The following is a 24,377-nucleotide window of genomic DNA, read 5'->3' as shown; positions in this document are numbered from 1 at the left end:
CAACGTCATACTCCTCCATAAGGGAGGCAAGCTTAGACTGCGTCCCGCAGGACAACCCACTTCGGGTCAACGGGAGTCGGAACGGGCCGTGACGTCGGTAACGTCTGCGTTGGCAAAACATTGCCTCTACCGCGACCCTCGGACCCCGTGTTACGCTTGCGCTTAACAGGCGAACAGTCATCCGACGACTGCAAAAGGTCAGAGCTGCCCCAATGGCTACAGCCAGGACGCTGGACCTGTCCTGAAGGGACTGACTTTCGCTTCAAGGGTCTAGAAACCTTGCGCCAAGGTTTCTTGTGCGATAAGTCTTCGGAGGACGAGGAGAACATAGTCTCACCCGTCTTATGGTAAGGGCGATCTTGACGAGAAACGTCCGATACCAAAGAGGGAACGTCTGTACGTTGGTTTACGCCTCTCGCCCCCTTAAGTCCTACGACATTACTTCTCCCTGGTGCAGGGGAGCCTGAAAGAGGTCTCGGACTAGGGAAGCGACAAGCACGAACAGACGAACCCTCGGTCGCAACACTAAACACACTTTGCGCACTTATCACTTTATCACTACGATTTTCTGTTTTACCACTCTGACACTTCAACAACTTAACATCTGACATGAGTTGGTTACGGTCCGATGCTAAGGACTCAACTTTTTCGCCTAAAGCTTGAATCGCTAGAAACATATCCCGCATGGACGGTTCATGAGTGCTAGTAGGGGGTTCAGGAACAACTACTACAGGGGAAGGATTAGGTTCAGGGGCATGGGAGGAGGAAAATTCCAAAGATCTAGAGGAGCTTCTCCTCACCCTATCTCTCTCAAGCTTACGAGTATATTTGTCATACTCAAGCCAGTCGAATTCCGACAAGACCACGCACTCCACACACCGATCTCCTAATTGGCAGGATTTACCCCGGCAATTAGAACAAACAGTATGAGGGTCGATAGAGGCCTTGGGAAGACGTTTGTTGCAATCCCTCGCACACTTGCGATATACAGGAGAAGGGTCAGCCATTTTGAACAATCAGAGAAAATCCAAGTCAAAACCAAATTCATCAACAATAAACACCAGCCAAAATTGATATTTTGATTGTAAAATAAATTTTTGAATATACTTACCCGGTGAATATATAATAGCTGACGTCTCCGACGGCTCGACAGAATCCAAAAACTCGAGAGCGATCGCCATGAAGGTAGCGGGTGTGCCCACCAGCGCCGACTATCGGCCAGATACCGCATATACATGTAAACAGCTCCAGTTCTTCTCATCCCGCTGGGTCTCTATCGGGGAGGAAGGGGGGGCCTTTAATTTATATATTCACCAGGTAAGTATATTCAAAAATTTATTTTATAATCAAAATATCATTTTTAAATATTAAACTTAGCCGGTGAATATATAATAGCTGATTCACACCCATGGTGGTGGGTAGAGACCAGTATTAATACAGTTTACGGCGTATATGCTTAGAGTTTTTGACAGTTATATCATAACAAAACCCAAATAAATATAGGTACCTGGTAAGGAAGCTGACTCTAACGATTACTCTGCCTTGTTAGTCCGCTTTCCTCACGAAGCCCAGCCATCCTCTTAGGATGCTGAAAGACTCCCAGGAGCTGAAGTATCCAGGGCGACAACCCATACAACAGGACCTCATCAAAACCCTTAATCTGGGCGCTCTCAAGAAATGACATTTGACCACCCGCTAAATCAAAAAGGATGCGAAAGGCTTCTTAGCCTTCCGTACAACCCAATTAAAAACATTTCAAGAGAAGATTAAAAGGATATTGGAATTAAGGGAATGTAGTGGTAGAACCCTTACCCACTACTGCACTCGCTGCAACGAATGGACCCAGTGTGTAGCAGTCCTCATAAAGAGTCTGGACATCTTTTAAGTAAAATGACGCGAATACCGACTTGCTTCTCCAAAAGGTCGCGTCCATAATACTTCGGAGAGATCTGTTTTGCTTAAAGGCCACGGAAGTTGCTATAGCTCTTACTTCGTGCGTCTTAACCTTAAGCAAGCAACGATCTTTTTCACTCAAGTGAGAATGAGCCTCTCGGATTAAAAATCTAATAAAATATGACAAAGCATTCTTTGACATAGGCAATGAAGGCTTCTTAACTGAGCACCACAAGGCCTCAGATCCACCTCGAGAGGATTTAGTCCGAGCTAAATAAAACTTCAGAGCTCTAACTGGACACAGCACTCTTTCAAGCTCGTTGCCTACGATCTCTGACAGGCAAGGTATATCAAATGACTTAGACCAAGGACGAGAAGGCAGTTCATTTTTGGCCAAGAAAACCAAGCTGAAGTGAACATGTGGCTTTATCTGTAGAAAAGCCGATGTTCCTACTGAAGGCATGGATCTCACTGACCCTTTTAGCCGAAGCCAAGCACACTAAGAAAAGCGTCTTGAGGGTGAGATCCTTCTGGGAGGCTGAATGTAATGGCTCAAACCTGTCGGACATTAGGAACCTTAGGACCACGTCTAAGTTCCATCCAGGAGTTGCCATACGACGCTCCTTAGAGGTCTCGAAGGACTTAAGGAGATCTTGGAGATCTTTATTATTGGACAGATCTAAGCCTCTATGTCTGAACACAGACGCCAACATGCTCCTGTAGCCCTTAATAGTGGGCGCTGAGAGGGAGCGAACATTTCTCAGATGTAGGAGAAAGTCTGTAATTTGGGCTACAGAGGTACTGGAAGAGGAAATGGATGATGACTTGCACCAGTCTCTAAAGACTTCCCACTTCGACTGGTAGACCTTGATGGTAGATGCTCTCCTAGCTCTCGCAATCGCTCTGGCTGCCTCCTTCGAAAATCCTCGAGCTCTTGAGAGTCTTTCGATAGTCTGAAGGCAGTCAGACGAAGCGCGGGGAGGCTTTGATGAAGACTCCTTACGTGGGGCTGCCGTAAGAGATCCATCCTTAAAGGTAGACTCCTTGGAACGTCTACCAGCCATTGAAGTACCTCTGTGAACCACTCTCTCGCGGGCCAGAGTGGAGCAACCAATGTCAACCTGGTCCCTTCGTGAGAGGTGAACTTCTGCAGCACCTTGTCTAGGATCTTGAAAGGTGGAAAGGCATAAACGTCCAGGTGAGACCAGTCCAGCAGGAAAGCGTCTATGTGGGCTGCCTCTGGATCTGGAACTGGAAAACAGTAAGTCGAGAGCCTCTTTGTCAGAGAGAGTCGCAAAAAGATCTATGGTGGGTTGACCCCATGTCATCCATAGCTTCTCGCACACAGTCTTATGCAACGTCCACTCCATGGAGATGACTTGTCCTCTTCTGCTGAGGCCGTCCGCCAAGACATTCATTTCCTTGCACAAATCTCGCCAAAGGAGAGATGTTACTGCCTTAAATGGAGTTCCTTCTGATCCGTGGATCAAAGACCCGAGCCTTCCAGACTGTCCAGTGGAGCTCCCTAACCCAAATCCGATGCATCTGAAAACAACACATGGTTAGGGTTCTTGATCGCAAGAGAAAGACCTTCTCGAAGTCTGATGTTGCTGTCCCACCAAGTCAGACATGTCTAGACTGAGTTGGAGATTGGGAAAGAGATACTCACTAAGTCCTTCTCCTTGTTCCAATATTTTAGGTGAAATCGGAAAGGGCATAGGTTGAGTCTCCCCAGAGAGATAAACTACTCCAGCGATGAAAGAGTTCCCACAAGGCTAGTTCAAACTCTTGCAGAGCAACTGTTTTTCTCTTGCAAGTGAAGGACTTTTAACAGAGCTTGTTCCATTCTTGCGGGAGACGAAAAGGGCCGAAAAATAAGACACTGTATCTCCATTCCCAAAAAAAGAATAGTCTGGGATGGGGTACTGTAAGTTACGACTTCTCTACGTTCACTATGAGACCTAGCTCCTTGGTTAGGTCTAATGTCCATTAGAGGCTCTCCAGACAGCGATATAATGACGACGCCCTGATTAGCCAGTCGTCAAAATAAAGGGAGGCTCTGAATCCTCAAAAAAATGTAGAAAGCTTGCTACTTTTTGCAAGGGCCTTGTAAAAATAAGAGCAGGAATGAGGTCGGAGTACAATGCTCGACAGTGGTACATTACTTTCCCGTCCACAAACCTCAGATGTAGTTGAAAGTTTGGATGAATCGGGATGTGGAAGTATGCATCCTGAAGGTCGAGAGAGACCATCCAGTCGCCTTCCCTTAATGCTGTCAAGACAGCTTTGGTAGTCTTCATCGTGAAGTTTGTCTTGACAATGAACACATTGAGCGCACTTACATCTTAAGTACTCCTGCAGTGAACGTGGCTGCCAGATCATTGGAGCCATCCCTGATAGTCTTGTTCCTGCAGAGAACGTGGCTGTCAGATCATTGGAGCCATCCCTGATAGCCTTGTTCATGCATGACATAATTGTACAGCAAAACTTCAAACGCTCGAAAAACTCCTAACGGGAGATGGTCTAGCTCTGAAGCCGACCATAAAATCTCGGAGCGTCTCATGGCCAGGCGCCGGGGAGAGTCTATGAGGCTTGAGAAGTCTCTCTGGGCAGAGGCAGGAACTCCCAAGCCGAGAACTTCTCCTGTGTCATACCAGACGCTCGCTCTATAAGCCAGTTTAAAAGGAGGGAAAGCAAAGGCTGTCTCCCCCAAACTCCTCCTGGTGATCAACCAGTCGCCTAGCAAACGTAAAGCTCTCTTAGAAGAGCGAGAGAGCACTAGCTTAGAAAACAACGGCTTCGAAGTAGCTAGGCCTAGTGTAAACTCTGACGTTTAGGCGAACGAGGAGCAGCAGTTACAAAATGGTCCGGACAAAGATCCTTAAAAATCAGCATGATTTATATAAAGTCCATAGAGGGCTGAGCAGCTTTAGGCTCCTCTCTGTCTGACAAAGTCCCCAAGGGAATATCAGTAGGAGGGGATCAGCAACTTCCTCATCTGAAGGAACCTCGTCCGACAATTGCTGAGTCTCAAGCAAGGGAGAAACCTGCCGTGGTGGCAATGCTTGACAAGCAGAGTCCACACGCAAAGGAGCATCAGTAGCAGTCAAGGACGCTACGTCATGTAACTGCTTAAAGGACTGACCAGCAACAACAACAGGAGCGGGAGGACGCTCGACGTCAAGTCGAGACTGCCTTGACTGCCTAGATTGAGCAGTTAAAACAACTCTTGACTGCGGTGCTTGACGCTCAACGTCAAAACAAGGCAACTGAGCTGGTTGGCGAACGTCCTGAACGTCAACACGAGACTGTGGCAGCGGCTGAACGTCAACACGAGGCTGCGGCAGCGGCTGAAAGTCAACACGGGACTGCAGCGAGTGAGGATCCAAGTCACGTGACTGACGTGATAAACTACCGACATCACGTTTCATAACGTCAAAAGGACGAGTAAATGCTCGTTTGGGCGGCTGACGGCCAGAGTCTCGTTTAGCGTAACGGCGACTCGAAAGCGAAGGTTCATCGTGAACCTGCTCAACGTCAAACTTCTCCATAAGGGAGGCAAGCTTAGTCTGCATGTCCTGCAGGACAACCCATTTAGGATCAACGGGAGTCGGAACGGGCCGAGACGACGGTAACGTCTGTGTTGGCAAAACATTGCCTTTACCGCGACCCTCGGACCCCGTGTTACGCTTGCGTTTAATAGGCGAACCGTCTTCCGACGACTGCAAAGGGTCAGAGCTGTCCCCATGGCTACAGCCAGGACGGTGGACCTGTCCTGAAGGGACTGACTTCCGCTTTAAGGGTCTAGAAACTTTGCTCCAAGGTTTCTTTTGCGAGAAGCCTTCGGATGACGAGGAGAAAAACAGCCTCGCTCGTCTTATGGTAGGGGCGATCTTGCGAGACACGCCCGATACCATAGAGGGAACGTCTGTTCGTTGGTTAAAGCCTCTCGTCCCCATAAGTCCTATGACATTACTTCTCCCTGGTAGCATGGGAGCCTGAAAGAGGTCTCGGACTAGGTGAACGACAAGCACGAACAGACGAACCCTCGGTCGCAACACTAAAAAACACTTTGCGCAATTATCACTTTATCACTACGATTTTCTGTTTTTGCACTTACTTCACTGATATCGTATTTTTCAATAATTTCACATTAGGCATGAATAAAACTGATTTCTACCTGAAGCACGCAATTCTCCCTTACATCAAAAGGTTATAATTGCGAAATGAGTCGTATAATGTAAGCACATTAGTATAAGCAAAAATCAGTAAACATATATATCGAATAAAACGGAAATATATAAAGTTAAAAAGGATCAGTGACTGGGGAGGAGACTAAACACTAGTTCATTAAAGACTACGTTTTCAATCTCTCACCGTACAGTGCCTTGGGACGAGAATAAAAACTAAAAACGTTTTATCCTTTCTCCCCGTACAGAGACTTGGGACGACAGTAAAAAACTGAATCGAGAACAACGTTACTCGCTCCCAAACTCCTTACTTGGGACGAGAATAAAGATCGGATCGTTCTCTCTTCCTCTCTCTCTCTCTCTTGATGTCACACAGAAGAGAAATGCCCACTCACCCTTCGTCAATAAACCGGTTATTTGACCAAAGGAAAAAACTGAAAGGACTAAGAAATTGAAAATTAACAAGTTCCTTTAAATTAGTATTTAAAACACTTCCGTTTGAAAGAAGAATGAACAAAACGTCAAAATCGATTTACTCTTTCTGCAAAGTGAAACCGTGATTCTCTCTTTCTCTATTGTAACGATAGAGCGCAAACTGCGTAGCATAAATAAACCAAACGTTAGTTCATCTTTGAAACAGCACGAAGACTATTCAAAGAAAATCTTTCATAAAATATCTACTAAAAAATATTCATTTCATAACTCTTACAGAGCAAATGATTTAAACTTAACGAAAATAAAAGTTGAATGAGCTCAACGTTGTTTAACTTCGGTTTCCAAGTTAGGACCGCCTACTCTCGGACTAGGGGAGGAATAGGTAAGGCCACATATAAACAAAACATAAAATTTATCTTGATGTTTAGTATAAATGGAAAGCTAATCGAAGAGGCCTAATAAAGGCAGGTGAGATATAAAATATATAGAGGAAAATCTATACTGTAATTAACAACAACAATTTATAACGTGATAAGATAATTGCTAAAAGCCTAAAACACACTTCCGTACACTAAGGGAAGGGTCGGCCATCTTTACTCTATGGAAAAAACCAGAGATAAAAGAGCAAGGGCAAAACACTTTTACTCTCCTTTCAAAAGCATTTCTTTTGAGGATAGTATTGAATAATCCAACACGGCGAAAGCAATAAAACCAAAACCAAGTACTTCACCAATTCGGTAGAAAACTCGGTCATAATAGCGAGTGGAAACGACTTGTCGATGAAACCGACAGAGAAGAACTGGAGCTGTTTACATGTATATGCGGTATCTGGCCGATAGTCGGCGCTGGTGGGCACACCCGCTACCTTCATGGCGATCGCTCGCGAGTTTTTGGATTCTGGCGAGCCGTCGGAGACGTCAGCTATTATATATTCATCGGCTAAGTTTAATATTTAAAAAAAGGGTTTCAAGAGTTTAATTGAAGAAAACACCCGACACAGCGAAAGCCAATAAACAACCAAAATAAAGTACTTCACCAAATCGGTCGAAAACTCAAGGTCATAAGCGAGCGGAACCAACTTGTCGACAAGACCGACAGAGAAGAACTGGAGAAATTGACAAGTATATGCGGTATCTGGCCGATAGTCGGCGCTGGTGGTCACACCCGCAACCTTCACGGCGATCGCTCGCGAGTTTTTGGAATCTGTCGAGCCGTCCGAGACGTCAGCTATTATATATATTCACCGGCTAAGTTTAATATTTAAAATCTCTTTCTAACAAGTCATTTATCATAATTTTTTCTCGTACACTGTGTCCTGTTGTATTAAAAAATTTTCCCCTTCACCTAATGTTCTGACACTTTACTCAAGCTTGAAGCTATCTTATCTGAAGAAGATAGAGCTATTCATGTATACTGCTCATTTTCCCCAAAATGAATCAGCGGTCATGCTACAAGTTTATTCAGCAAGCTCAAGGCAAGGGAAGATAAGGAGGAAGCAAGGTTCTTGCTGGGTTCCCTTGCCCAGTATAAAATCAAGGTGTGGTACCCAGTGCCCAGTTCATCCTTGATTGTTTGCCTTTTACCCAGATTTTTGGGTATTCCACCATTGTATATTTTGTGTAGTGAATGTTGGGGTGTGGTCAGCATTCGGACACTAGGCAGTTTGAGTGCTACCTCTGGCCACAGTCCGTAAACCACTACATATTTTTTAGATCCCAGACCCGGGAAACACCAACCTTTAGATATGACATCGTCATCGAGTAAACGCCGAAAGGCTAAGAAGAGCCTGAGCCGGGATGTTGAGATCTTGTCAAGATTGTCAATGGCCTGGCAACTCAGGTCAAGTCCCTGACACTTCAAGTGGCGGCCCTGAAGAGCGTTGAGCCTTCACCGTGTCACGTTGCCACTATGGTCAAAACCACAGTGACCACCAGTGCTCCTTCTACGTCCCCAGCTTGGCCTAATATCAATGGTCTCGCAATCCCAGTCACTGGAGCAGAGCCAGTGATTGGAGGTCTCCAGACCCCTCCAGGGTTCTCACCATTACCCCCCCCCTCCCATGTACCAGGCTTCTGGGAGTCTCCTGATCTGAGTGGACTGCTTGCTTCCTCGCCTGTTGTGGCAACTAACCCCTTTAGTCGGCCAGAGACTGCAGCCAGTAGACTAGGGGAGCAGTTCCTGGACAACCCGGCCAAAGCCAGTAGGCCAGAGAAGGCTCCAGCAGCTACGGCTGAGGCAGTTCTTGCCCAGACAGGGGCTATTCCAAAACAGACACCAGGCCAAGGAAAAACCCAGACCAGCATTACCCGAAACTTTGATTTTGTCCCAGGAGTCCACCAGCGAAGAGTCTGGTAGTGACACTTCCAGCTCCTGTCTCAGTGTCAGCTCGGACACTGTCTCCACCGACCACGCCCAGTCCCTCCAGACAGAACGCAGTCTGTCTGATCTGCTCAAGGTCCTCAACTCTAGGAGGAACCCCAAGCCTGAAATCTTCCAGCTAGAAACTGGCCAGAGTTTTGCCCAATTCCTAAGGAATTTTGAGGCCTACTGTGCGAGTAAATATACCACAGGAAGCTCTGGCCGGTGCACCGTTGAGCTAGAAAGATTCCTAAAGGGGGAAATGAAGGAGGCATTCTCGGCCATAGGGGGTCCCGAGATCTCATACCCCGACATGAAGGAACGCCTCCTCGACTGGTGCCGAGAAGCCCGAGAGAGGCGTGATGCGGGTAGGAAGGCCTGGTTCAGCAGTGACACCTGTGGCGAGGGCAAACTGCTGAAGATTTACGCCGTCCGGTTGGCCTCCCTGTACAGGTCGGCCTATCCTTGCCGTAGTTTGGACCGGAGGGAGCTTAGGCAGAAGCTCCTCAGAACTGTTCCAAGCAGAGCTGCGAGTTGGCTGGAACAGTCTGTGGCCACCATTAATGTTTCTGCTGGCCGTCAGGCCACTTGGCAGGATGTTCTACACCTGTTGAGTGTTCTCAACGAGGCATCCCATCAGCGAAGCTAGAAGGCAGAGGATTTGGCCATCAGTCGTGTGGGACAGTCATGGCACGGATCGTATACCAACAGGGTTGCCATGGCTGCCCCCAGCAGTTTGCCTGTCAGGACCAATAGCCGGGAGAGCCGAGATGGGAGTGAGTCCAGTGCTTCTTCTCGGACTTTTTCGCGCTCATGGAGCACATGACATTGTTCGCGCACCTGGCGCACATAAGGTTGTTTGTGCGCAGTGTACTCTTCGCGCATATGGCACGCCAAAGGATGAAGCCGCGCGCCATGATCGCCATTTTGCTTGCGCGCCAAGACAGTCGTGCACGCCGATCAGGTCGTGCGCGCCAATTTGACAGTGCGCGCGAGCATTCTCAGGTTGGTGAGAGAACTGACTGTTACGCTCACCCGAAGGTTCACGATAGCTTGTGTTGTGTGAGCGCGAATGATCAACACAACGAGAGTTTGGAAACTCACTGTCATAAAAAGAAAGACTCAGGTCACGAGAACCCGAAGGGTCAGCGTGAACTGTGTTGCGCGAACCCGAAGGGTCAGCGCAACGAGAAACCGAAGTTTCCCTGTCACTAAACACTGAAGTGTCGGAGTAACTAAAGTAACGGGAGCCCAAGGGTTCTGCGTAACTAATGTTACAAGACCCCGAAGGGTCAGCTTAACGAGAAACCAAAGTTTCCTCGTCACAAAACACCGAAGTGTCAGTGACTAAAGTTACGAGAGCCCTAGGGTTCAACGTAACTGATGTTACGAGAGACCCCCCCCCCCTCTCCCTCTCTTTCTCTGTGAGGAGGAACGTCAAGTTGAAGGTTAACAGCGAATGCTACCTCGTAATGAGGGCAGCTCACGAGCTACCACATGGAGCGCAGGATAATGAACAGGGCAGCCGTAGCACTCGGCCTTGTGTTCTACGTCGCTGTTACTTGTGGGGGGGAAAAACAAAAATCATCAAGGTAAGTCGTTGCAGGAGAGAAGGGCAGCATGTCCGTCCTCTACCGAGCCAAAAAGTAAAGTGGTTACTCAGCCGAGAGGTGTGAGTGAGCAGGGTAGCCAGTCTACGACACCCCCCACCCACTAACTAGCAGTTGGGGTAGTTATCCCTCACTAAATTTATCATGTCTCGTCTTTCAGCTGCGCCAAAAGTAATACCCTATTACTGTATAAATAGCGAAGGTTTGTATCTGAGTCGGTACAAATATATTTTCTGTTAAAATGTTTAAATATAATGTCTTTTATTATATATATTCTGTTAAAATGTTTATTTATAATGACTTGTTCAAATTCCATGTCACTTCACTCACGTATGAACTGCGCGCTATCATTAGCAATGTTACGCAACGTTACGATGGCACTGCTAATGTTAGAAATGCTATGATAATATTAGCATGTGTATTTTAAAGCATTTTTCCTTGTACTCTTTACACAATATACAAAAAGGTACAAAAAGGTACAGAACCTAACAAACCCACATAACCTAACCTAGAAGTTCCCAGGTCACAACCCCTACCCGGGGGCAAGCCCCCAGACCCCCTTCCCAGGTCACAACCCCTACCCGGGGGCAAGCCCCCGGACCCCCTTCCCAGATCACAACCCCTACCCGGGGGCAAGACCCCGGACCCCCTTCCCAGGTCACAACCCCTACCCGGGGGCAAGCCCCCGGACCCCCTTCCCAGATCACAACCCCTACCCGGGGGCAAGACCCCGGACCCCCTTCCCAGGTCACAAACCTGTACTGGCAAGAGGTGATGTTAAGTTTTCCTGTAGGGTAGGAAGGAACGACACTGGGGCACTGTATACGATGAGGTATTACATTGTGTGATTTAAAGAAATTATCAACATTGGATGTCGTATCAAAAAAAAAAAAAAACCATGAAATTTAGCAAATGCTTTTAAGTATGGAATACTGCTGCCGTTACAAGTTTCTATAACTTCCTCCATCGCAAAATACGCAAAACAAATCTCACTTGAAATAAAAAACACCTGACTAGGACAAAGGTTTCCATGGAAAAGGATCTGTTGGGAGGGGTATGAAGAGACCATGTAAAGAGATACGGGAAGGGGGTAGGGAAATATTAACCCCCGCCCCCTGTGCAAACTTTCCATACGTATGGGTTCGTGATTGGTTAACGGGAAAACAACGGAGTCTAGAGAGTAAACACGAATGAACTAGAATGGGAAACTTGTCCAGAGCAAGTATTTATGTAAAATCGGGGGGGGGGGGGGGGGGGGTGACAAGGTAATAACAAAATGTATGAAAGTAATATAACAAGATAAAATGGAATGTATGATAAATAATATTTAATAGGAATATAAAATGGGGTGATTTTATAAGGTATAGGATAATAAAATGAGTAATACTGGGGTCAAACGTAATATGTATACGAGGGTATTACATAAAAGGAATGGTATAGTTGTACTGGATCAAGTAATACTTGAATAACATGAGTGAAGTTAAATAATTGCATTTCATGGTTAGGGAAGGAGAAATCCTATTGGTGGAGGAGGAGGAGCCTATGCGCGGGTTTTTGTGCAGAAGGTCGAAACCTGCTATGTACAAACGAACGAACGGGAGAGACTACAATCGACTAGTAGAATGACAAAAAATAAATGAAAAACACTGCTAATGTTAGCATGTTACGCTAACATTGCCGCAGCTCTACATCACACATTGGCAGCTCTGGTTACCGTATTTTTTCACGAGTCATAGCCTTTGCAACGGCGCCTCCAAAGTTTATCCAGGTATACTCTTTGTCTTTTCCTCCATTTATTATACATCCAAAAAGGTAATGTATAGAGAAGAAAAGGCTTGTTTTACCATTATAAATCGTTTCCCCACCCAAAACCCCGAGTTCCCACTGGGGTTCCCCCATTATCGTAGGATATACAGTAGATATATATATATATTTCTGAAACTATTCATTTGCGACGGGAATGAGTGTCATTTTCGAAGAGAGCGGAATTTTTGGTATTATTTTACTGTATTACAGGGCAATGTAACATAGGAAAAAAAAATCCGCTCTCTTTGAAAATAACACTCGTTCCCGTCGCAAATGAATAGTTTCAGAAATATATATATATATCTATACTACGATAATGGGGGACCCCCGTGGGAACTCGGGGTTTTGGGTGGGGAAAACATACTGGGGAAACGATATATAATGGTAAAACAAGCCTTTTCTTCTCTATACTTTACCTTCTTGGATGTATAATAAATGGAGGAAAAGACAAAACAGTATAACTGCATAAACTTTGGAGGCGCCGTTGCAAAGGCTATGACTCGTGAAAAAATACGGTAACCAGAGCTACCAACGTGTGATGTAGAGCTGCAGCAATGCTAGCGTAACATGCTATCATTAGCAGTGTTTTTCATTTATTTTTTGTCATTCTACTTGTCGGTTGTAGTAGCTCTCGTTCATTCATTTGTACATAGTAGGTTTCGACCTTTGCGCAAAAACTCCGCCTCCCTGCGCAGAGACTCCACCTCCACCAATATGATTTCTTCTTCTCTAACCGTCAAATTTAACTATTCGACTTCACATGTTTATTCAAGTATATGACTTGAACCAGTACAACTATTACCATCCCTTTTATGTAATACCCCCGTATACATATTACGATTGACCCCAGTATTACACGTCTTATTATCCGATACCTTATAAAATCACCCCATTCTATATTCCCATTAAATATTATTTATCATACATTCCATTTTATCTTTTGTTATTACCTTGTCATGCCCAGATTTCACATAAATACTTGCTCTGGACAGGTTTCCCATTCTGGTTCATTCATGTTTACTCTCTAGACTCCGTTGCTTTTCCGTTAACCAATCACGAACACATATGGTGTAAAGTTTGCACGGGGGGGGGTTGTTAATATTTCCCAACCCCCACCTTCCAACAAACCCTTTTCCGTGGGAACCTTTGTCCAAGTCAGGTCTTTGTTAGTTCAAGTGGCGTCTTTTTGCATATTTTACGATGGAAGTTTTGGAAAATTGTAACGACTTCAGTAATCTATACTTGAAAGTATTTTGGTGAATTCCAATTTTGATAATTTTCTTAAATCTTGTAATGTAATATACCAACTTTTACAGTGTTCCAAGTGCAGTACTAAACTAAGCCAAAACAGTCAAGACGCCACAGACTCATAGTCAGAACACCCCAGTAACCCACAAGTTTCGTCGTCACAATCATAAAAATAAGTCATTCATTTCTTTAATTTTAATGTGTCAGTTTTACTATATTTTGTTAGAGGGCGAAGCTCAACATTACCGCTTGCCAGTGCATACGACCTTGATGTTTTGTTTTCCTGTGATCGTAAGCGAGCCAGTGGCGGAACAAGAACCATTATATTTAAAGTTGCTAATGTTCGCGTGCGCAGCTCAACATTGCCGCTTGCCAGTACATACGAGCTTGATGTTTTATTTTCATGCGAGAGAAGCGAGCTAATGGCGGAACAAGAACCATTATATAGTGTGGCTAATGTTATCGTAACGAGTGAAGTGACACGGATTAACATATGTATAACAAAAGACATTATACTGGGTTTGTGACCTGGGAACTTCTAGGTTAGGTTAGGTGGGTTTGTTAGGTTCTGTACCCTTTTTGTACCTTTTTATATATTGTGTACAGGGTATATGGAAAAATTCTTTAAAATACACAATATAACCGTAGCCATTGCTAACGTTAGCAATGCCACCGTAACATTGTGTATCATTGGTAACGTTGCTAATGTTATCGTTTGCAGTACATACGTGAGTGAAGTGACACGGAATTTGAACAAGTCATTATATTTAAACATTTTAACAAAATATATATAATAAGACATTATATTCAACCATTTTTACAGAAAATATATGTTTTCCTGTAGAAAATAACGTGATTTAACCGGTTTACACCTTCATTTTATCCGTAATAACAGCAACCAGTTCGACTAATTGAAGTTAGTCGAATTTGTTGTCCTGTTGGTTTGCGGTTGAAATGAAGGTCAAATTTGGTCAAATCACGTTATTTACTACAGGAAAACATATCTTCTGTTCGAAATGAGAATTTGTGATACAGTAAAACTTTACTGAATTTTTTCTATAGAGAAAAGTAGTTTTTTCCTAGGTTACATTCCCCTGTAATACAGTAAAATACCGAAAAACGATTTGGCTAGTAATATGAAAGATATCACCCTCTCCCTAAAAACTACATTCTACCCTCCATTTTTAATCCGCGCGGGAGGAACTGGCCGCTGATATACAGAGATTCCGAAGTTTGTGATGCCAGCTGGAGGACTGCATAATTTTGGAGTAAATGTAGAGCGTGCTCTTGTAAAAAATTACCTACATGTTTTCTGTCAGAAATGTTGGTTTCATTGTATATTATTACATCTCAATGTATCCTAGTATTCCAACTACTTTTTCTTATAGGAAAAATTACGCTCCCTTCGAAAATAACACTCGTTCCCGTCGCAAATGAATAGTTACAGAAATATATATACATCTATATCCGTCGATAATGGGGGACCCCCAGTGGGAACTCGGGGTTTTGGGTGGGGAAAACATACTGGGGAACCGATATATAACCGTAATTCAGTCCTTTTCTTCTCTATACATTTCTTTCTGGTATTTATTATAACCGTAGAAAAAGACGAATCAGTATACCTGGATATATTTGGGAGGAGCCGTTTCAAAGGTTATTTCTTGTAGTAATACAGTAACCAGTGCTGCCAACGCCTGATGTAGATTAAATGTTAGAATTCCATACCTGATGTAGATCAAATGTTAGCGTTTCATGCTATCATTAGCACCCATTTGTTCGTTTGTTCGTTCGCCCCCACCTTCCGTTCTTCGCTTATATATCCCCCCTTCGCAGGAGTTTCTCTCCATTATTACTCTTTTTATTACCGTATTATTTTCTCATTTTATATTCCCATTCAATATAATTTATCATACATTCCATTTTACCTTCCTATATTGGGTTTATTTGTTTTGTTATTTCCTTTCCCATTTGTACGTACGTTCGTTTCATCAGTTTCCGATCTGCGCATATATCCCCCCCCCCCCCCCTGCGCAGGAGTTTCCACTCACCCTTTACTCTTTTTATTAGTGTTATTTTCTCATTTTTTATTCCCATTCAATATTATTTATCATTCATTCCATTTTCCCTTCCTATATTGGTTTTATTTGTTGAGTTATTTCTTTATCCCTTCCCGGTTTCACATAAATACTTACCCTGGACTAGTTTTTTTATCCAGTTAATTCTCGGTATGATCTCCTCATTTTATATTCCCATTCTCTATTATTTACCGTTCATTCCATTTTATCTTCCTATATTGTTTGTATTTATTTTTGTTGGTTAGTTCCTTTTCTCTCCTCTGTGTCTTATAAAACTTTTCTTTCGTCTAGTTTCCGTATTTAGTTCATTCATGTTTTCACTCTTTTGTTCGTTGTTTTTCCCTTAACCAATCATCACTCTAGGCTTATTCAGATATCTCCCTACCCCCCCCCCCCTTCCTTTATCTCTGTATGCGCTGTTTTCCGGCCCATTGTTCCCCTGCCTTTCCCGTTTTAACCTTTGACCTAGTTACTCGTCCTTCGTTACTAGTGCGTTTTTTTTCCCGTATTTTGAGATGGAACATATTATAGAAACTTGTACCGGTTGCAGCATTCCGTATCTAAAAGCAGTGGCTCAATTCCATGGTGATTTTGTTGATAATTCAGGTTATGTTGACCATTTTCTTAAATCTCACAATGTTATTCCTCAACGTTTAAACTGCCCCTAGTGTCGTGCGCTTTTGTCTCTTCCTTCCGAGTCCAGCAAGTTTCGACGTTTCCTTCATAAAAGTAAGTCATTCCTCAATAGTCATTATCCGTGTTTTGTGACCGGGGTACTTCTAGGCAAGGTTAGGTGGGTTTGTTAGGTTCTGTGGCCTTTCTGTACTTTTTATATATTTCGTACCAGTTATATGGAGAAATTATTGAATATATCTGAGGAGATATTTAGCAGTTCTAGCTCTAGTGATGCCATCGTGGCGTTGGTAGTTCTGTGTACCATTCGTCTCCGTTGGTAATACTGTGTATAAAGGTAAGTCATTCCCCCATTCTTATTATATGTGTTTTGTGACCGGGGTACTTCTAGGCAAGGTTAGGTGGGTTTGTTAGGTTCTGTGGCCTTTTGGTACTCTTTATTTATTGTGTAATAGTTTTATGGTAGTATTATTTAATTTTCGTATGGAAAAATTTAATTCTACCTCTAGTATAGACATCGTGCCGTTGGTAACACTGTGTACCATTCGTCATCGTTGGTAGTTCTGTCAACCATTGGTAACGTTGCTAATGTTATCGTCCCCTACATCTGTTGTTTATATATTTTAACTCAGTATATATGTCCACAGTGTTAATATTTATATGGTTCATTTGTATTGTATTTCATTGTGTGATTTCGTACAGGAAATATATGATTTCCTATAGTAGATATCGTGATTTAACTGATTTTCTCATTCATTTCATCCGTAATAACATCAACCAATTCGTCAACTTATAACTAACCGAATTGGTTGATCTGTTTGTTTGCGATTGAAATGGTCATCAAAATCGGTTAAATCTCGTTATTTGCTATAGGAAATGATATATTTCTTGTGCGTAGTCACACGATGTAATAATATACAAAATTACCGAAATGTTTTCCCGTTTGTAAATATAATTTTACCCTTAACGCAAAGCCGCAGCTTTTCAGTTTTAGTACTAGACCGACCTAAACTCAAAAACTAAGAATTTCCGCCAGTAATCATCATCAAAAACGTTGAAAACACAATTACATTGCCAAAAGTCTTATTTTCTACAAGCTATTTTCTGCACTGTTCTCAAATTTTACAAAAAATTCATAAACTAATTCCATACATATTACCCAAACACACATGATTCATGTAATTAGCTAAGTATTGTATATTTACCTGGTAGACTGCCTTACGCTATCTGTACAGTAATGAAACCACAGCAACTTGAGCCCTACCGGCACCGTACAGGAACGTCTTGGACAAGCTTCAATTACCGATCGTTTCGGCTGCACAAACGAAAACCATCAGCCTTGGCCAAGAAGGAATCTTGTGCGTGGTTGTACACGCAATATGTTAAAGGTGGCAATTTCAATCATCAATCACACCGCCGCAATCAAAACAAACTCGTGGCACTGGGATAACAAAACCGATTCTGGAATCAAGTGCGCTTGTAACCATGTAAAGGCGACTTCATTGGTATGAATAGTTTCTACAGAAGTAAAGGTTTCATGACGTGCACTGAATTATTACGCTGTCTTTATAATCAAATCCATAGGGAGATCGTTACCTGTAAATGAAAACTGCAATCAATACTGGCTGCAATCAAGTATGTTGTGGGGTTGTGCCTGCCGGTGGATATACTGACGAAGGAAGGTGTCTACTACGCAAGTTGCCACTCAACTCTGGAAATTTACTCAGAGGATTAATTCTAGTTTATAATGAGAAAAATCAATTTATATGTGATCATAACAAATTATAAATTTTACATATGGATATTTTCCTTGTATAATTGGCAGAAATTTAAATCTAGGTTAATATTATTAGATGGTTTTGAAATTGCTGGCTACTAGCGTTCACCTAAACAACAACATAACTTGAATATCATTGAAAAATCTTATGACACTCTACTATATTTATTATTATTCTTTCATATGCAGCAATTCAAATATTCTTATGCCATAAATACATTTCCGAATTACTTTAAACATATATCTATATTTCATAAATTTTGTGATAAAATAGTTTTATGATACAAGACCTGCTTATATATATTATTGGCTAGGAATGCGCATGAATCAAATTTAACTCTCAGAACATAATTATGAACTTCATTAAAGCTACAAATGAATGTTTAAATGTATGAAAAATACTAAAAGCTTACAGTAAAACGCAAAATTAAATGCGAATTTGGAGTGCAAATGATATGAAGTGTCATAAAATTAGAAACCTTCAATTAACCAGATGTACGATGCTTCATTCCAACGTTTCCCATACTATACGATGCTTTGCCCAAATTGTTTTGTGTACTTGATAATTATTCAGTTGTGCTGTTCAAGGGGAAAAGATCTTTACTTATCTTAACTAGTGGCATGGTTTCTCAACAGAGGAAAACGTTTAACCTTTGTTAAACCTGTAGTGAAGTTAGTGTCTAAATGTGAATGAAAACTGTGCAGTAATTCGACTCATGTTACCGATGCAGTAGGCAACAAAACTCAGGGATTTTTTAGGAACCTAGAACAAAGTAGTGAGGGAAAAGTAAAAATAGTGATACAGACAGCAAATTTTGCATGGCATATCTTATTATCCCCATGAACCAAAATCAACCTCCAGTCACTTCAATATATACTCAGCTTAGAGCTTTTGTTCAGAGAGTTTATGCTCCAACTGAAATGGAATACAATTTAACCATAAAAGAAACCCTTTCTGGAGCATAATTGGTGGACTACCCTTAAATCTGCAAACTTTGGTGTAGATGCAACAATTCCTCCTTTGCTTAAACCAGATGGCTCTGTCACTCACTGTCCAAAGGAAAGGGCAACCCTTTTGGCAGATGTGTTTGACAGTAAGCAGTCATTAGAAACTCAAACTTCCATAGTCCTGTTTTCGTGAGGCTATACTAACTAGTTTAGCTTTTCGATCAAGTGAAATTAAAGCTCGCCTGATGCTTAAGGAGGTGTAGACCCAAATGGTATTTTTTCCTTTTTTTATAAGAACTGCAGATTTCTTAGCTCCAAAGTTAGGAAGAAGAAGAGCTTTTAGTAGCCTACTTGTTGGAGAATTGGTAATGTAACAATGTTACTCCACTATGTAAATGTGTTCGTGGTAGCCCAAGTCCACCTGATTACTGCCAAATTTCCATAATTCCCATATTATCCAAAGTTTTTTAACGTCTTTTGGCTAAACGTCTTGTAGGTTTGCTGAAGGTAATCATCTGTTCCCTAGCTTGCAATTTGGTTTTTGTAAAGGCCTTGGAGCATGTGATGCCCTTCTTACAATCCCCAGTGCTGTACAGAAATCCTTTGATTGTAGTCAGGAAGTTCGTATTATTGGCCCTGATTTTAGTGCTGCCCTTGACCGTGTTAATCATGAGGCCCTTATTTTCAAACTCAAACAGTTGGGAGTGGGTGGGTCGTTTCTCAGCATCATTATTGAATATTTAAATAATAGATCGCAAAGAGTTGTTGTTGATGGGCACCATAGTGAGTATAGGAATGTGATATCCGGTGTTCTTCAGGGTAGTGTTCTTGGCCCATTATTTTCCATACTATATATACATGACACGTGGTTTGGGCTAGAAAACAAGCTTGTTGCATATGCAGATGCTGCTACTCTCTTTGCATCAATTTCATCTCCTGAATGTAGATCTGGGGTTGCTGAATCCTTTAATAGAGATCTAGCTAAAATTAGTGCATGGTGCAAATTATGGGGTATGAAGTTGAACCCTAACAAAACTTAAAGTATAATTGTAAGTAGGTCAAGGACAGTGGCTCTTCAACATCCGGATCTCAGCAATGATGTTTCTTTAACTTTGTATAACTTTAAAAATATTAGGTGTGATTCTCGATGGCAAATTTACTTTAAAGAAACACAGTAGGTCTGTGTTTTCAATTGCACAAAAAAAAATGGCTTATTGAGAAAGTCTTTTAAGATTTTTGATGGTCAATTTATTCAGAAGTGTTTTCATTCTTTCATTCTACCTTATTTTGAGTATTGTTCTCCTATCTGGTCTTCAGCTGCTGATTCTAATCTTAACATGTTGAACAGGAACTTACGGTCTATTAAATTTCTTATTCCTCATCTAGATTTTAATCTCTGGCATCATCATTCAATTAGTTCATTATGCATGTCGCATAAGATTTTTTATAATTCTGACCATCTTTTACATTCAGATCTTCCTGGAAAGTTCCATCCTATTCATAATACTGGGCATTCAGTTAATTCTAATAGTCAGGCCTTCTCCATCATGAGGCTCAACACTACACAGTACTCTAGAAGTTTTATTCCAGGTGTGACAAGTGGAATGATCTTCCTAATCGGGTGGTTGAATCAGTACAACTTCAAATGTTCAAACTTGCAGCAAATGTTTTTGTTGAACAGGCTGACATAAGTCCTTTTATAGGTTATGAATGAAGTATCTGTTTTAATGTTGTTAATGTTTTTAAAATATTTTATTTTAATTGTTCATTATTCTTATATTGTTTATTTATTTCCTTATTTCCTTTCCTCACTGGGATATTTTTCCCTGTTGGAGCCCTTGAGCTTATAGCATCTAGGTTTTCCAACTAGGGCTGTAGCTTAGCTAGTAATAACAATAATAATAATAATATTTCCAAGATGGCTGAAACTTCCAAAATGGTGGAAAATTTGCTCTATATTCCAAATATTTTCATTCCAGAAGCCTACAAAAGTTGTATATGGTCCATATAATGATTATGAATGAAGAGTTTTGTCATTATTGCTGTCATTAGGAAATATACTGAACTTGTCTTTCCAATATGATCGTCATACTTACAAAATGGTCGCCAAAGATATAAATGTATATATCTTTTGATGGATACCAATGTATTATGTATCAATCAGTTTTAGCAAGTGTAGCTGCAGATAGTTGTCCAGTTAAGTCCAGACTTGTAACACCTGCACCTATGGCATTCCTTCTTGTAGCCACACTTAATTAATTCTTGGCAAATCTGCTCAATATAGAAAAAGGCCCCATCAATCTGTTGCCATCCCCAGTATCTTGCAATGGGAAAAACTGGATGACATGCTAAAGACTTGGTCTAAATGTGCCCGTGACTGGAGGCAGCTATCTTGCAATATGCTCTTAAAGAACATCCCTTGTAGGGGAATGAATCATAAGTTCTTTGCTTCCTTGCAAAGAGATCAAGTCTAGCCTCATTTACATCTTTATATGAACTTCTTCCATCGTATATTACTACCTCAGATTTTGGATCAGCATCACTTCTAGTCTCAAAACTCATCAATCAGGCAGCTTACATCAGCGCCAGCCACTGACTATCTTCTGAGAGAATCTTCTTTCCTACTGTTATCTCCACATCAAGGGGTCTGTTCTTATTTCATAATTTTCCAATCTTTCGAATAGTGATATTCCCATAATCCACCTCAACATTCTTATATCTGTTCTCTCAAGTTTTGCTTCATCTTTTCATGTTATAGCCTATGTTTCTGATTCATACATTAACACTGGTCTTACTACTGTGCTATAGATCTTAGACTTTTAGCTTGATTATCATTTTCTTTTCATAAACTACTACTGCTGCCTCGTTCCACTTCCTACATGCTGCTTTTATCCTATTCTCAACTTCAGCCTCACATCCTCCCTCTATAAACCTTGATCCCAAGTATCTAAAGTGTTTCACCTGTTTTATAATTGAACCTTTACTTTCACGTAAGGCCATCCTGTCCCTACCTTCCATACCGCTCACTATAACCGCAGTCTTATCCACATTTACCTTTAAGCCACCTCCCTCCAAATAATCCTGCCACTCTATAACCATTCTCTAAGTCTTCCTCGTTTTCAACAGTAATCACCAAATAATCTGCTTATAGCAATTCCCAACTCTTCATTTCTGATCTCTTCACTTAACACATCCATGATTAGCTCAGATGAAAATGTGCTTATTGCTGATCTCTGGTGTAATCCATCACCAACTTCAAAGGTTTCTGTTTTCCCAACTGCTGTTATGACTTTCGTCCTTGTTCTTTTGTACATCATCTCAACCATTTTAACCAACCTCTCTTGGACTTTCCTCTTAGGATTCTATTTTAACCCTGGATAGGTACGGTCCTCGGACACCCCTTTAAGGGTATACTCGGACGCGAACGACCCCGACGCCAAAAAAAATTCTTGAAAAATCAGTTTTTGCAGTAACCTCCTTTTTTCTTTTGCCAAAAAAAACTTCAATGAATGCTTAAAACAACTGTAAAGATAAATACTACTCATCTGCAGAAAAACTATTTATTATAAATATTTTAAAAAATTAAGTAGAAAAAAAAAAAGACGACATAAAAATTCATAAAAAAAAAGTTTATACATATATACACAAATCCTTTTAGGAATTGATTCTTGAATGTTTAGGACACATCTTGATGTATTTTGGATGAAGTCAGACCCATGGAGGTGAAGATCTGAAATGAGAAAAAAAGGGTAACTTTTTTTGGCCAAAAAAAATTGTCCAAATTTCATGAATTTTTTTGGGTACCCAAATGAAATAGGAAGTGGCTAATTTTTTTAGGGAATAAACATATGTTATCCTAAAATAGAAATATGTAAAAAAATCTTCATTATTTTGTAAATTACATTTATATCAGGGGCCATATCTAAAGGTAATTTTTTGAGTACTTGGAAATTTCGTAAAAAAATACATATATTTAATATATAATATGATATTTATGCAGGTAAAAATATACCAAAATATCACAAATTCTATAGGGAACAAGAATATATATAGATAGGGCAGCTTACGCTTCGGATATGTCCACAAAATGGCCGCCAACCACACTGACTCAGACTCCCTAATCTGCCACTTGAAATGTAGGAAGGGTATGTCAATTTCAAGGTGTTATTTACTAATCTAATTATTATTGGATATGCATAAAAATTGTATGGTGGGTTGCTGGATAATTGTCGATTATTTTACGACTATAAAATTAAAATTCTGACCCAAAAAATTTTTTTTGAAGGGAAATAAAATCGAAAAAAAAAATGTAAAACAATATTTTAGCTAAAAAAATTTGATGATATTCAATCAAAAAAAAAAGTAAACAAAATTTTCCGACAAATAAACATCTAGAGGAATCATTACTCCGTGATAGTTCCTTAGTACGTAGTAATTTTGAAAGAATTGGGAAAAAACGAAAAAATGGCAATCACCGGAAAATCGAACACATACCTATATATACGCCATATCTGGCTAAAAAAAAGATAGGCATGGGTAGCCAGATCATCTAGAAACACTTTCCAACACTATAAAAATATAAGTTTTGCGACACTACTTGCCAATTCCTTACGGTAACATGACTAAGCAAAAAAATGCAAAACAAATAAAAAGGAGCACTCGTGGAAAAATGGCCATTCTAATATACGGCATTTCAGAAAAAAAAAAATTTCAGCCACGTGCTAGGCAAACCATCAAGGCATATTTTCCGACAAATAAACATATAAATGAAATATTACTCTGTGATAGTTCCTTAGTACGTAGTAATTTTGAAAGAAATGGGAAAAAACGAAAAAATGGCAATCACAGGAAAATCGAACACATACTTATATATACGCCATATCTGGCTAAAAAAAAATAGGCATGGGTAGCCAGATCATCTAGAAACACTTTCCAACACTATAAAAATATAAGTTTTGCGACACTACTTGCCAATTCCTTACGGTAACATGACTAAGCAAAAAAATGCAAAACAAATAAAAAGGGGCACTCGCGGAAAAATGCCCAACATTCTAATATACGGCATCTCAGATAAAAAAAAAGACATGCACGTGTTAGCCCAACCATCAAGGCACACTTTCTAACACATAAACATGAAAAAAAAATCAATAATATACGGCAATTCCTTACTACGTAGTAAATTTTTACAAATATTGAAAAAAAAAACAGAAATTGGCAACCGCAGTTAAATACCCAATATACCAATAACTACGTCGTATCTGACAAAAACAAAATCACGCATGGGTAGCCAGATCATCTAGACACACTTTCCAACATTAAAAAAGCAAAAGTTTTACGACACTATTTCGCAATATCTTACGGAAAAATGACTTGGCAAAAAAATTAAAAAAAATTAAAAAGGGAC

General features: G+C 41.1%; 1 protein-coding gene across 8 annotated transcripts in view; it reads right to left on the bottom strand.

Annotated features, from left to right (window-relative positions):
• The window catches only part of LOC137645716 (transformer-2 protein homolog beta-like), a 234,101-nt gene extending 216,111 nt beyond the window's left edge, over positions 1-17,990 (bottom strand). For 7 of the 8 annotated variants that reach the window (XR_011045339.1, XR_011045338.1, XR_011045341.1 and 4 more), the window contains exon 1: positions 17,845-17,990. The gene's annotated coding sequence lies outside the window, so the exon portion shown is untranslated. Of the gene's footprint in view, positions 1-17,453 lie in introns of all 8 variants that reach the window. The other variant, XM_068378595.1, reaches the window with a different exon arrangement.
• Positions 17,991-24,377: the final 6,387 nt, after the last annotated feature.

This window comes from Palaemon carinicauda, chromosome 8 (genome assembly GCF_036898095.1).
Source record: "Palaemon carinicauda isolate YSFRI2023 chromosome 8, ASM3689809v2, whole genome shotgun sequence".
In the NCBI taxonomy this organism is placed as follows: domain Eukaryota; kingdom Metazoa; phylum Arthropoda; class Malacostraca; order Decapoda; family Palaemonidae; genus Palaemon; species Palaemon carinicauda.
This window is presented reverse-complemented; position numbering and strand designations above follow the sequence as displayed.